Source organism: Pimephales promelas, chromosome 6 (assembly GCF_988280905.1).
Source record: "Pimephales promelas chromosome 6, fPimPro1.hap1.1, whole genome shotgun sequence".
NCBI lineage: Eukaryota > Metazoa > Chordata > Actinopteri > Cypriniformes > Leuciscidae > Pimephales > Pimephales promelas.
Genome location: NC_142774.1, coordinates 19,486,436 through 19,498,274, shown reverse-complemented (window position 1 = coordinate 19,498,274; position 11,839 = coordinate 19,486,436).

The window sequence follows — 11,839 nt, the reverse complement described above, 5'->3', positions numbered from 1 at the left end:
GACTCCTTTCTGGATTGAGCCTGACTCCTCTCTCTCTGGAACACTGCAGCATACCATGGAGGTGCTCATCATGTTCAGCTTTCGTATTCCCATAGATGAGAATATCGTCAGCAATGGCCATGATCCCATCCAGACCTTCATACATTTCATCAATTTTCCGCTGGTCTTGGGCTGAAATCAGTCCGAAGGGAAGGCGTCCGAAACGATAACGCCCAAAAGGTGTGTTGAAGGTGGTCAGCCTTGAAGATTCCTCAGTGAGCTTAATGGCCCAATAACCCGATCTAGCATCCAGGACACTAAAATATAACCAGCTAACCTGGACGTTATTTCCTCGAGAGTAGGTAATGGGTAATGAGGTCGCTTGATGGCCTTGTTAAGGTCCCTTGGGTCCAGACACACCCTCAGCTGATCTGTGCGGGGTTCAATTCAAAACACTTTATTTGTCCCCAAGGGGCAATTTGTGAGGCCACACACAGTAACGAAACATTATGCATTGTAACAACCTACGTTAAATAAATAACACAGTATAAATAAATACATATTAATGAATACCTAATATATTAAAAATAACTAAATCAAGACAGATAATCAACGAGGGGCTAAAAATGGTTGAGAATTTAAAAGTTGCACTGATCTGGGAACAAAGGTTGCCTTCCTCCTTTGTGTCCTACAACATGGACAACGAAGCCGTCGCCGCGAAGGAAGCCACTCAAAAACAGAAAACATCACGTGTGATGTGTCCCGCAAGATCCTCCCTGCCAACCTCAGTGTCTGTTGTTCACTTATGCTAGAAAGAGACCTGATCGGGAGACCGATAATTTTTGAGCAGACTTTAACCGTGCGCTCCAGACTATTCCTGTTTTGAAGGCTTATAGAGTGAAACCAGCAGATGATGGAAAATGTACTGACACTTTCAATGTAGGAGTAGAACATAGTGAGTAAGTTCTTACTAACTCCAAAGGAATTAAGCTTCCTTAAAAGATATTGCCGCTGCTGGCATTTCCTCAATATCTCCTCTGTATTAGAAGTAAATTTTAACAGATTGTCAAAAATTGTCCCAAGGTACTTGTACTCCTCGACAATCTCTATGGGCTTCCCGTGAAGGTCAGCCACACGAGCAGCGACCTCACCGGAAGTTCAAGTTTCCTAGCCACAACCATAGAGTTGACTCATTCAGTAGGCTCGATGACTTTAATGATGATATCCTGTCTTTCCATGCTCTCAAGCTCCTCTTCAAGACGACTGCGTAGTGCGAGAGGAACACGTCTGGGTGGGTGGACTACTGGAGTTGCGTGTGGATCTAAGAGTATGGTACACTCACCAGGAAATAATCCAATTCCTTTGAAAACATCTGCAAACTCCTTCAAGATTGGCACTTCCATCTGTGTTTCTGTTACAGATAGTACTAATTTAATGAGCCCAAAGTCAATGCATCCTTTTAGACCTATGACAGGGGGTGCATTTTGTGTCAACTACATAAAAAGTCATAGTCATCTCAATGTCTTTGTGCTTGCATTTCGGGTCACATTTGCCTTTTACCACCACCACCATAGCCAAACAAGAGGCGAGATGTCGGCTGCAGAGTGCACTGAGTGTTGAGCTTGTCATACTCGTACAGGGAAATTACGTTGGCAGATGATCCAGTGTCTAGTTTGAACTTGACTTCGAGTTGTCTTGGACCTATTTTTAAGTACACAAAAGCTTGCTCTGTCTCTGAACTCGATCTGCCCTGTGTCACTGAGTCAATAAACAGCTCTTTATACTCATCAACTTTGTCTAAGTGTTCTGTGCTTATTGCATGGACAGTTTTCTCACAGCTGGAACGACAGACTTTTGCAAAATGGTTTAATTTACCACATATTTTGCACACTTTTCCTTTTGCAGGACATTGAGATCGATCAGCGTGAGGTTTGTTTCCACAGTAGCCACATCTTTTGTGGTGCACTGGGGTAGTATTTCTAGGTTGTAAACTCTCGCTGTATTTCTTTGTGTGTTTATCGTTACTTTTTAAAAATGCACTTTGTAATAAAGTCTAATTAAGTTTAACTTAAAGTAAGTACACTTTCATCACAATATTTATAAACAAACTTAAGTGTACTTTTTAAAAATGCACTTTGTAATAATGTCTGATTAACTTTAACTTAAAGTAAGTACACTTTCATCACAATATTTATAAACACACTTAAGTGCACTTTTAAAGATGCACTTTGTAATAATATGTAATTAAGTTTAACTTAAAGCAAGTACACTTTCATGACAATATTTATAAACACACTTAAGTGTTCTTTTTAAAAATGCACTTTGTAATAATGTCTAAATAAGTTTTACTTATAGAAAGTACAATTTCATGATCATATTTATAAACACACTTAAGTGCACTTTTTACAAATGCACTTTGTAATAATATCTAATTAAGTTTAACTTAAAGTAAGTACACTTTCATCACAATATTTCTAAACACACCTAAGTGCATGTTTTAAAAAAATCAATTTTTAATAATGTCTACTTAAGTTTAACTTAAAGAAAGTACACTTTCATGATAATATTTCTAAACACACTCAAGCATGTTTTAAAAATAACTTTTTAATTGTGTCTGCTTAAGTTTTAGATTTTAAATAATTATGATTTTATAGTGTTTTAAAGTTACAAGTTATTAAATGAAATTTATTTTGATGAATTACATAGATGAAAATATTGACTTAGTAAGGTGAAAGAGTAAAGTTTTGTGAACTTACAGAGTCTAACAACACAAAGAGTTAGAACAACTTCAACTTCAAAAAGCTGAAATAAAAATATACTATCCACAAGTTTCCTACGCCCTATGAGGCCTTGCGCCAAAAGTGGGCACAACTTCCGGTTTGAAGTAAACAAAGCGTGACTTGACATGCTTGACACTCGTTCATTCAACAGTTGACAGTCATTCAAGTTATAGCGATCCAAACTAGCTAACGATGTGGGAACACAACCTCAACGAAATTCAAAAGGGTGAAATAACAGTACCTTACCTCTGCAGTAGTTGATTGGGAGTATTATAACATTATTAATAATCAATACTCATCAAGGCATGGTGACAGACAGTTGTGCGAGCTGACAAACAATTAAAATAAAAAATACACACTTAGTCACTGATGTGCTTTGGAGTTTAAAAATTATAAATGAATGTGCTACTTGAATACATTAACTGGCACATTTGGAATTCTGTCAACACAGGCTTTGATCCTGAGTTTAGGTAACATCAGTAGCGAACAGCACATGCTGATAGAGTTTATAGAATAGGCTATTAATAATTTAAACAAATGTACACAGGAAGATCCGTCGTCTTTTGGGAGGTGATGGAAACTACAGTCGTTGGCAGGATCAGAGACGGGCTCTACACTCTAATTTTGTTTTCGGCTTATGTTCAAAACAATCACGTTTAAGCCACTGAAAGTTTAGTCCGGTTATACAACCGCGAACAGCACATGTTGTCCCTGAGCTCCGTAACGACATCTCTCATAAAGATTTGCGTCTTTAAATAGTAAAATAATTCTCAGAAAAACAGCTAGCCTCTTCGCTAACTAACACACAAAATACCATCGGAATGCTACTTCCGCCACCTCACCGAAGTTTCACCCACTTTATTTTTTACAGGAGCGCCCCTCGGAAACTTGTGGATATGCGAACATGGTGTTTAATGCTCATGCGCCAAAAATACTACGTCATGATGACACACTACTTCACTAGAGTTTGAAAAATGCGCTGCCGTTGTTATGTTTCTGTAATCACGATGCATGAGGAAAGGAAAGAAACTAAGGCTTCCCAAGCAAGAAGAGAACAAAAGGAGCCCCGTTTGGCTGTTTGCAGATGAGAAGTTATACTGCAAATAATCAGTCAAGTAAGTAGGCCTATATCTTGATGCTTTCTTTATTGAATTTTTTTTTCACCGCAGTTGATATTGTGATTAAGAGTGCTATTAGTCGCAGATAGTAATGTTGTTATACGCAATAGATTCGGGAGGTAAATTAAGTTAATCATGTTTCCAATAATTTATCTATGATTGATTGCATTCTAATAATGTTTTACATCGTAATGTGCTCGCGTGTGTGGGCGTGTTCGAGGAACTTGTCTACTGAAATGTGTTTAAAAAAAGTTTATTTATTTTTATTAAACCGAATTTTTAAATAATTTTAAACAAACTAAATGACTTTAAGGTAAATTTGCATGCTGAATGCTGATCCAATATTGTAACTTTCGAAGACATATTAACCATACATGTTTAATATATCACCCACCTTTAGAAATAATGCGTGTAATGTATTTAATTTCGTTTTGCATTTGAAGAGAGTTGTTCAGGTACTGTTTATATTTTTGTGCTTATCTGGATTAAACATTCATTATGCAGGATCAGTTCACATTTGTTATTGGAGATATAGAGTAAGCGGCGTGGAATCACAGACCTGTATTGATGAGGTGAGATGACAAGATTTATTATGAATTTTTGCCCAGCCAGCACACCAAGCTAAAACACTGCTATCAAGTCACCAAGTATCCCTATAGCCTTTAATGCTTCTTTTCCATTTGCAAGTTATTATACATCCCTACCTGTGCATACATATGCCCCTATAATCATCATATTTACAACAAACCAAATGAAGAAGGCTGCCGCATTACTGTGTCAACCGTGGTAAATGCAGGAACATCCTTCATGAAGATACGTGTGGCAGGATTAAAATTCAAGATTACCTTTCTCAATTTGCATGGGTCTTGGGTTTGCATGTATCATTAACCTATAATTGTGTAATTGATAAAGTTATGTTTAATTCCTTGTAAAGTAGCTAAATACATGTTCTCTATTTTAATGACTTTAAGCCCAGTGTCAGCGAAGATAGTGTGGACAGTGCAATCCTGGTGTTTTTGGGAAATAGAGGAACCTTGCCCAGATTTTTACTTCGGCGTGACACTTATAAGGGTAATTCATCACATCACACATTCATCAACAGTTAGCAGTCAAAAGTTTACGTACACCTTGCAGAATAAACCGCTTCATCAGGGTAGTACTAAATAAAAAGACATCATATACATTTTTGTGTTCCCTCTTATTGCTAAAATTAAACTTTAAAGGGAAAATATCTATCACTTTCATTAATTTGAGCCAAATTTAATAATGGACTGGATCTGTTTTATAAACAAATGTTTTCACTTTTTTTTTCTCAAGGTATTATTTCCTGACTTTCCTGCCTCTTTGGAACAAATCCATTCACATTTACTATGGAGAGCACCGGGACATTGACATAAACAGGACTTTCCAACTGTCACTTGGTGACAAATGTTTTTGGTTTTCTTGTTTTTTTGCCTTTAAATTTCTTCAGTGTTTTTTTTTTATTTATTTATTTATTTATTTTAGACAGACTTATATTCACTGTAATGCTGAAGTAAGCATTTTGTCCTCTCTAATGTTGGTGCTACGAAAAGGTTTGAGAGCTAAAATTAACTAGGTTCGGTAACACTTTAATTGGGTCTCATTGGTTAATATTAGTTTATGTATTAGCAAAACATGATCTAAAAATTAGCATTTTTTTACAGTATTTATGCATCTTTGTTAATATTAGTTAATTCAAATATAGTTTGTTGAAGTTAGAACAATTTATAGTTATTGTTCATGCGAGTTCACAGTGCATTATAATTTTAATACACAACTTTTGAATATAATAATGCATTATTAAATGTTGAAATTAACATTAACTAAGAGTAATAAATGCTTCAAGTATTATTCATTCATAATTCATGTTAACTGAAGGAGTTAACTAATAATACCTTTTTGTAAAGCATTACCCGTTTGAATCTTAGTGTTCACATTTTGCAGTATAACGTCACATCACATTTTGTTTGTATTAATTCATGGGTTGTGTGTTTGATGTACTGTGTGTTTGCTTCTAAAATGATGTTTGTACTGGTAATCCCTAGGTTATGGGGACCAAATTACCCTAAAAGTATAGTAATACCAGTAAATAACATGGAAACAATTTTATAAATCATACAGAATTATGTTTTCTGAAAATGTAAAAACAAGAAAATGTTTTCTGTGATGATAGGTTTAGGTACCTTTGTATGAGGGAGAAAATTATTGTGCATATAAGCATTATTGCCCTCCAGACTCTTTCTAAATGAGAGTTAAAGGGATATTTCACTTTAAAATGAAAATTCTGTCATCATGTAGAGACTCTGTTCGGGTCTGATCAAGGGGGAATTTGCATATCATAATTAATAATTGATAATTAATAATTATTCATACAGATTTGGATCAGACCGGTCTTACATATTAATAAATCTCCCATTTAGGGAGGCTTATTAATTTTACCCATATGCATACATAAATTCTGTGGCCACAATAATTAGCTTTCCTGCCCTTTTAGGTATGTTTAGTTCTGTAAAGCGTGTAGCTTCTTGGACGACATTTCATTGACTAGTATTATGAGCAGACAATAAATCAGTCAAACATGAGCATAATTGTGTTTAATAAAGCATACTTAAGCATTTACTACGTTACAATGATACATGTATTTACAAACATTAAAACACAAACTAAGACGACGCGGGGCGTTTAGACAATGGATACGCGTAAGTGAGTTGGAGAGGGAGAGAGTATATATATATATATATAGAGAGAGAGAGAGAGCATGGAGAGAGGAAGAGACAGGTTTACATTCACCAAGACAGTCAGTTAACCTTTCTGAACAACACGAAAACACTTTCTTAATGCTTCTTTCTAATGCGTCTTTGAGGTGACGTTACCCGAGTAAATAGTTTCTGCAAAGTCCACTTCCTTTCCTGGAAGTTTTATCTTCCCTGTACCAGTTGGTGTGTACCAGATTTGCCATACATTATGTTGGTTAGTCGTAGTTTGTAGAGTTTGAAACACTATCCCATTAGCATTTTCAAACAACATCGATCAAACACAAAATAAAAGGCACATTGTGAGATAAGGAGATTGGATACATTGTTCATACAATTTCTCAAGGGAATATAAAACAAAATGCACAGGTATATAAATAAGGATTCATTTCTCCTTATAGTTAGAATTCAGAGAGAGGGAGAGAGGGCCACACTTCTCTGAAATTCCTTTTATCTGAGAACACCAGGCTCCGACAATGATGGTAAGTTTTGGTCCTTACTAAAGGAAAAACTGGTGCATATAGAGAATCATACATTTTACTATAATTTCTTGTATCTGATTAATTCAGCGGGACCATGAGAATTAAAACAAGACCAAGAACTACACGTCACACCTCTTCTGAATGGAACAGTAACAATGTGAGGTCTGTCATTACATACTGCAACCAGCGTCCTTTTTTCAGAGCAATGAAATGACGAGGTTGACATTTGCCTGCTGTCTCTAGTGTATCTCTGCCAGCAGATGAAAAGAGGAAAAGGTCTCTCATTAACAAAGGATGGGTTAGTGTACAATATCTAGCACATGCACACTAATTACCCTACAGTTTCATAAGCCGTTAGGTGGTTTTTCAATAGAACTTCACTCCAATTCAGACTGATGTGACAGTATCTAATCTGAATTTATCAAAAATACCCATTATTTAAATGAAGTGCACTGTGTGACAAAGAAATGTGAAAGCATTAGGCTACCACGCCTGTTGTGAGACATAATTAGTGTGAGACATAAAATTGTGTTTTGAGTTATGTGTAAACGGATATGGGATCTGATTCCCATGTGAGTCCCAATTATACACTATGAACGCGATGACGCCGTGATCATCGGCACATCCATAGTCCGCCATGTCCGCGCTAATTCGGATAAAGGTAAAGTGAGCACTCACTGCTTTCCTGGTGCTCGTGTTCTTGATGTTGCTGCACAGGTTCCCGAGATCCTGAACGGGGACGAGCGCGTCGGAGCTGTTGTGCTGCACGCGGGAGCGAACGACATCAGGCTGCGGCAGACGGAGGTTCTGAAGAAGGACTACAGGAGCCTGATCGAGACGGTACGCAGCACAGCGCCTAAAGCAGCGATCATCGTGTCTGGACCGCTTCCCACGTACAGACAAGGACAGGAAAGGTTCAGTAGACTTTTTGCATTAAATGAATGGTTAATGTCATTGTGTAATGAACAGGGGCTGCACTTTGTAAATAACTGGCATCTGTTTTGGGAAAGACCGAGGCTGTACAGCACAGATGGTCTCCATCCCAGCCGAATCGGAGCGGCTGTGCTGTCGGACAACATTTCCAAGACATTACGCACCAGATGACTAATGAGTCAAAGTCCAAATTACAGCCTTTGCGGTCCAAACTTAACCAATAAGCATAGTGTGGAACATTATATAGAAACTGTGTCTATTCCTCGTTTAGTGAAGCCAAACAATAAATCTAGTGTAGGATCTAGCAAAAATCTTATTGTAATTAAACCAGAAAATCTAAATATCAGTCAACAAAAACAATTTCTAAAGCTAGGTCTCCTAAACATTAGATCGCTCACACCTAAGGCGGTTATCGTAAATGAAATGGTCACAGACAATAACTTCGATGTTCTGTGCCTTACTGAAACCTGGCTTAAACCAAATGAGTATTTCGGTCTAAACGAATCTACTCCGCCAGGATACTGTTATAAACATGAGCCTCGTCTGATCGGTCGTGGCGGCGGTGTTGCAACAATCTATAAAGATATTTTTAATATTACTCAGAAAACAGGTCACAGGTTTAATTCATTTGAAGTACTTGTGCTAAATGTTACGCTCTTAGATGTAAGAAGGAAATCTATATTATCTCTAGCCCTGGCTACTGTATATAGACCTCCAGGGCCATATGCTGAATTCCTAAAAGAGTTCGCAGACTTTCTCTCGGATCTATTGGTAAATGTCGATAAAGCAATAATTGCTGGAGATTTTAACATACACGTAGATAATACAAATGATGCTTTAGGGGCTGCGTTTACAGATTTATTAAACTCCTTTGGGGTCAAACAAAACGTCAGTGGTCCCACTCATCGTCTAAATCATACACTAGATTTAATTATATCATATGGAACCGATCCAACTGATATAGATATTATACCGCAAAGCGATGATGTCACTGATCATTACATGGTGACTTGCATAATACGTACTGCTGAAATATGTCATGTTGCGCCACGTTATAGACCAGGCAGAACAATCCTTCCAACCACTATAGATGGATTTTCAAATAGCTTACCTGATCTATCTAAGCTGCTAAGTGAACCCAAACAAACAGATGAATTAGAGGAAATGACTAGCAGTTTAAGCACCATTCTTACTAGTACATTAGATATTGTTGCGCCAATTAGATTAAAAAAGGTTCGAGAGAAAATTAAAGCACCGTGGTACAACAGTGCTACGCACGCTATCAAGAGAGAAACTCGCAACTTAGAGCGTAAATGGAAACAAACTAATTTAGAGGTCTTTAGAATCGCGTGGAAAGACAGTATGTCACGTTATAAAAAGACACTAAAAACAGCCAGGGCTGAGCATCTCCGCAAACTAATCGAAAATAACCAAAATAATCCAAGGTTTTTATTTAACACCGTGGCTAGACTAACAAATAAACAGACATCACCAGAGCAAAATATACCTTTACAGTTTAGTAGTAATGATTTTATGAATTATTTCAATGCGAAAATAGAAAGCATCCGAAACAAAATTATAAATGTACAATCCGCTATGGTGTCTTCTGATTCAGCTTCAATTATGGACCCTCTAGAACAACTAAACCGCTTTACAACGATAGGACAGGAGGAGCTAAATAAACTTATCATTGCATCTAAACCAACAACTTGTTTATTAGATCCAATACCCACTAAACTACTGAAAGAACTATTACCTGTAGTGGAAGAGCCTCTCCTCAATATTATTAACTCGTCTTTATCTTTAGGTCATGTCCCAAAAATATACAAGCTGGCTGTAATAAAACCGCTCATTAAGAAACCGCAATTAGATCCAAATAACTTGGCAAATTACAGACCCATTTCAAATCTTCCATTTATGTCCAAAATACTTGAAAAAGTAGTGTCCGCTCAATTGTGCTCTTTTTTGCAAGAAAATGATATCTATGAAAAATTCCAGTCAGGATTCAGACCGCATCATAGTACAGAAACTGCGCTAGTTAAAATTACAAATGATTTACTTTTAGCTTCTGACCAAGGCTGTATCTCAATACTAGTCCTACTTGATCTTAGCGCTGCGTTCGACACTATAGATCATATAATACTCTTGGATCGACTACAAAACTTCACCGGTGTCCAGGGACAGGCATTAAGCTGGTTTAGATCGTACTTATCGGACCGTTCTCATTTTGTCTGTTTAAATGGGAAAAAATCAAAGATAACGTCAGTAGACTATGGAGTACCGCAAGGATCAGTTTTAGGCCCTCTGCTATTCTCAATATATATGCTGCCACTTGGTAATATTATAAGAAAACATGGAATTAATTTCCACTGTTACGCTGACGACACTCAATTATATATTTCATCACGACCAGATGAAAACACTAACTCATCTAAAATGACAGAGTGTCTCAAAGATATAAAATGCTGGATGACGCGTAATTTCCTGCTATTAAATTCAGATAAAACGGAGGTATTACTTATTGGTCCAAAAAAAAACTACTCACAAAACCTCTCACAATACAACTTTAATATAGACGGATGTCCTGTTACTTTATCCACAACAGTAAAAGACCTGGGTGTTATACTAGACCGCAACTTGTCGTTCGAAAATCATATTTCATATGTTACAAGAACAGCCTTTTTCCACCTTAGAAACATTGCTAAGCTACGTAACATGCTATCTATTTCTGATGCAGAAAAATTAGTTCACGCATTCATGACCTCGAGACTAGATTACTGTAATGCTTTATTAGCTGGTTGTCCTGCATCCTCAATAAACAAGCTACAGTTAGTACAAAATGCAGCTGCTAGAGTTCTTACTAGGTCAAGAAAATATGATCATATAACACCGATTTTATCATCTCTACACTGGTTACCTATTAAGTTCCGCATCAACTACAAAATACTACTACTGACCTATAAAGCCCTAAATGGTTTAGCACCTATGTACTTAACGGACCTTATTTCGCCCTACAATCCACCGCGTTCCTTAAGATCACTAAATTCAAGGCTTCTGGTCATTCCTAGGATATCGAAGTCCAGTAAAGGAGGGAGGGCGTTCTCGCATTTAGCTCCAAAACTCTGGAATGGCCTTCCCGATACGGTCCGAGCCTCTGACTCGCTGACACAGTTCAAAACTAGATTAAAGACGCATCTCTTTAGTCAAGCATTCACATAATGCTTACCTTCTAGTCCTCTGTTATGCCATACGGAACCGTTTGCCACTGAAACTGCTTAACGCACCAGTGGGGCTCGACAGCCTCTTAGACAAACGGGTCGGCGCGTATGGTTGGGTTGCGGAGAGTTCGGGTTACGGAGAGTTTGTGAGTTATAACGGAAATTATTATGAACATCAGCTATGCTAATTATTTCCCATCTGCCTTTCTGCTGTTATCTCGGGACACTTGTCCCGAGAAAAATGGCGTTCGTCAGGTCCAGTTTTGTGTCCAGCCTCTCACGGGGATTTCGGATGCCCCAACGCCTGTGATGAGACGACTCAACGCCTGTGATGAGACGACTCAACGCCTGCGATATGTTATGGCGCCGTTTGATTCATAAACAATATTTATATTTAATATTTATATTTAAACAATATGAATGTAAGCCAGAGGAGAACTGGCCCCCGACTGAGCCTGGGTTCTCCCAAGGTTTTTTCTCCATCCAATCTGATGGAGTTTGGTTCCTTGCCACTGTCGCCTTGCTTTTGGCTTGCTTTGAGCTTGCTCAGTTGGG